Consider the following 3,945-nt stretch of genomic DNA (forward strand, 5'->3'; position numbering starts at 1 on the left):
AATGATTCGTATGCATATGGAATAGTTAAAGTGATGAATGCTTAAATGCTGATGATCTTATGAACATTGTTAATGAAACTATAACTAAAAATGAACAAGTTAAGATTTTAAACATGACTGAAAAGTCGACATTTGATTCTCAACAAAATTTTGTTGATATTGGAGATGATTCTAATAATATTAGTGAAATTGAGGTTGAGAAAAATGTCAATTGTTCTTAATTCTTTGTTATTAATGTCAATTTGATGGCTAAGGCAAAGAAATATGTCATGATTCAATGTCGAAAGTAAACAGTGATCAACCTTCTACATCCAAAGTTTGTGATCATCTTGATCATGTTGTGGTGGAAGACTATGTGAGCGATGAGGATGAAGTTTCGCATGAGACACCTATTCCTGGAGTTGTAGCTGAACATGTCTATAAAGAATGAAAGGAGTACACAAATTTGTTAAAAGATAAAGGACAACATTATCTAGAATCAAATTTAGTAGTCTATCCAAGGTTCAAGGATACAGATGAAGTTGTTTTTCCAAATCAAGTTTTTGTTAGCTTTGGAAATAGTGATAAGGTGAATTCAAAATTAAACAAACTGGTTGAGGAAGACAATAAAGAAGTGACAAAAGAAGGTTTTTATTCGAATCAAAACACAGTCGAAATAGTTTGAGCACAAAATCAAAAAATTTTTGAAAACAAAAATCAAAACGTGCTTGGGTTGTGAACTGAAAAATCAAATTTTGATCATAAAAACAAAGAAAAATGTGGTAATTCTTTACCTAATGTTTCAAAAGTTCAATAGACTAAAATACAAGTTTATAAAGTAAAATTACAAAAATTGGTTTGTGAGGAAGGTGTTTTGAATAAAAAAGCTCGAAACAAAGCCTATTGGAAAAATATAAAAGCTTTTCAAAAACAAAAGGTTTTTAAGAAAAAATCATCTGAACACGTTTATACATTTTCTCCAAATAAGAAGTCATTTCAAAACAAACTATCTCAAAAGCAAAATGGTTTTTAAAAAGTCGAACTAATGTTCAAAATCAATTTCGACCACATAATGTTCAAAATCATGGAAATGGAAACTATGTTAAAAAACAAAGTCAAATAAATTTTGGTCAAAATCATGAAAATTGACGTTTTGTTCAAAACAAGGATCAAAGGAATTTTGTTCATAATATGGACAAAGGAATTTTAGTCAAACACACGATTAAAGACGTTTTCAATAAAATCAACAAGTTTTTCATAAAAATTTTGTTTGTTATCGAAATCAATACCAAAATCGTTTTCAAAATCCACCAAAAAGGTCATTTCCAAAATGAAAATTTGAGAAATTAGACATTCAAGGAAAGCAAAACCAACCTTTTAAACCTAAAAATCCACACTTTTCCAAACTCTGGTTCGAAGTAGAAGATGAAAACACCATTTGAGAAAGGGAGAAGTGATGTGAAGAACATCAATCATTGGTTAGAAGGAAAAGGAAAACAATATCATTCGGGAAAGTACTCTCAAGAGCAAATTCAATCTGCTTACGAGACATACTTGAATGATTTGATGTGTGGAAGTTCTTCATCATAAGATTCTAATCCAGCTGTGAAAAAGTGGAAAGAAATTCCTAAGAAGAAAGATTATGGATTTTAGAAAAAGGAAGAAAAAGTAAAAATCAATGTTGAACCTCTCTAATTGAATGATTACATTTCGATGCCTAAGGCCAATATAATTGACTTAAATGACAATTTCTAGTCAAAAGTTGACAGTTGGGTTATAGGTTCATCATTATATAATGTGTTTCAAGCTAATGTCAAAGGACCCAAAAGGTCTTGGGGACCTAAATTCTTCTAATTGATTGCATGTACTATGTGACGAGAAATATGATGAGAATTGGTACATTCATAGTGGATGCTCACATCACATGACTGGGAGGAAGGAGAATTTGAGAGACTTTTAAAAGTTGGACAATGCAAGAGTTGCAAAGTTTGGCAATAACAACAAATGTAAAGTCAAAGGATATGAAAAAGTGACAAATGGCAAATTCATGCTGAATAGAGTTGCATATGTCTAAGGCCTAAAACATAATTTGATTAGCGTTTTTCAAGTTGTTGTGAGCATTGGAAATTGGGTTCTTTTTTATGAAGAAGGAAGCATTATCTCAAACAAGGAAACCAAGTAGAATCTTCTAAGTCGAAACGAAAAAGAGATATGTTCACTCTAGACATCAAACCTATTTTTGGAGTTCCTTCTGTGTGTTTGTTGTCGAAAGCTTCATCAGACCTCAATTGGTTATGGCATCAGCGTCTATCTCATCTTAATTTTAAAAATACTAACAAACTAGTTTTAAATGATCTTGTTCAAGGCTTACATGTCTTAAAATTTGATGACGATTTGTTGTGTGCTGATTGTGAACATGGAAAGCAACATCGACAGGGTCATCCAATCGTCATAGATTCAAAAATCATTGAAACATTGGAACCTCTTCACATTGACCTACATGGACCTTAGATTGTTGAGACTCTGAATAATAAGAAGTACATATTAGTCATTGTTGATGATTTTTCAAGGTTTGCTTGGGTTTTCTTTCTCCAAAAGATGTTTGAAACTGTTCAAGTGATGATTGACTTTATCAAGAACATGGTGTTGAGTTTAAATAAGAAAGTTCGACGGATTAAGAGTGACAGTGGATCAAAATTCAAAAATCAAATTCTTGATTCATTCTTGACTAATCTGGGAATTTCGCACAAATTTTTGTCTCCTTACACACCACAACAAAATGGTGTTGTTAAAAGGAGGAATCGTTCTCCATGTGAAGTTGCACGAAAAATGCTTAATTATGCGAACTTGCCTCAATATCTTTGGGCAGAAGCTGTTTCGACTGCTTTCTTACAATAAACTGTTCCATTATTCATCATCATATCAACATCACACCATATGAAATAATAAACTAAAGAAAACATAATGTTAAATTCTTTCATGTTTTTGGGTGTAGATGTTTCATCATGAATCTTATGGAAAATCTTTCTAAATTTCAGTTGATAGCTGATGAACAAATCTTCTTAGGATACTTGCATAATTCTGTTGCCTATAGGGTGTTGAACAAACAAACGAGGAAGATTGGAGAAACTTTCAATCTTACATTCGATGACTATTACGTGAAAAGTGTTGAACAATTTTTCATTTAAAAGCCTATAATTGTTGAAACAAATGATGAATCTGAAATCATGAATTCTTATGATATCGATTATTATTTGATTTTTTGATTTCCAGATGGGACCATAGCTATTGAAAACTGTGACAACCCGAAATTTCCATTTGTACGAACAATATCTATTCAATAGAAGCCAGTCCAATTTCAGTGATTTTCAGACTTTTTCGAACAAGTTTGTGTACATTAGGGTTTACACTTCAGGGTATATCAGGAGAGTGGATGCTCCTGGGTTTGTGAAATTTGAACATTTCAAGTTTCATAATGTTACAGTTCAAGTTCGAGAATAAAAGTATTTTCTGTCAAAATATTTCAGGACTATAAATAGTTTTCTGAATTAAATTAATTGATTATTCACAATTCCAACTAGAGAAAAGCCATTTTCTCTCTGATGGATCTTCGGGTTTTTATCCCAGATTGTGAGTAACTCTTTCTAGTAGTGTTAGAATACTTATTAGATGCTTATAACATGATTTAGATGGCTAAATCATTAGATCTAGGAGTTTACTCCCCAAGGTGTTCTTGGGCGGTAAACTCCCGAAACGAAGCCAAAACCGACACTTGTGTTATGATAAAGCCTTAGATGTTTATGTATGCATGTTAGGGACAAGAAAACAAGCCAAAATCCACCCAAGATTGGGAGTTTACGGCCCAGAACTCTCATAGGCCGTAAACTCCAAAATCAAACACTAAATGGTGTTTTAAGGACACTAGGACTTTAAGGCTTGCATCTAGACTATTTTCCCAAGTAGTAT

The sequence above is a fragment of the Lactuca sativa genome, chromosome 2, assembly GCF_002870075.4.
Source record: "Lactuca sativa cultivar Salinas chromosome 2, Lsat_Salinas_v11, whole genome shotgun sequence".
NCBI lineage: Eukaryota > Viridiplantae > Streptophyta > Magnoliopsida > Asterales > Asteraceae > Lactuca > Lactuca sativa.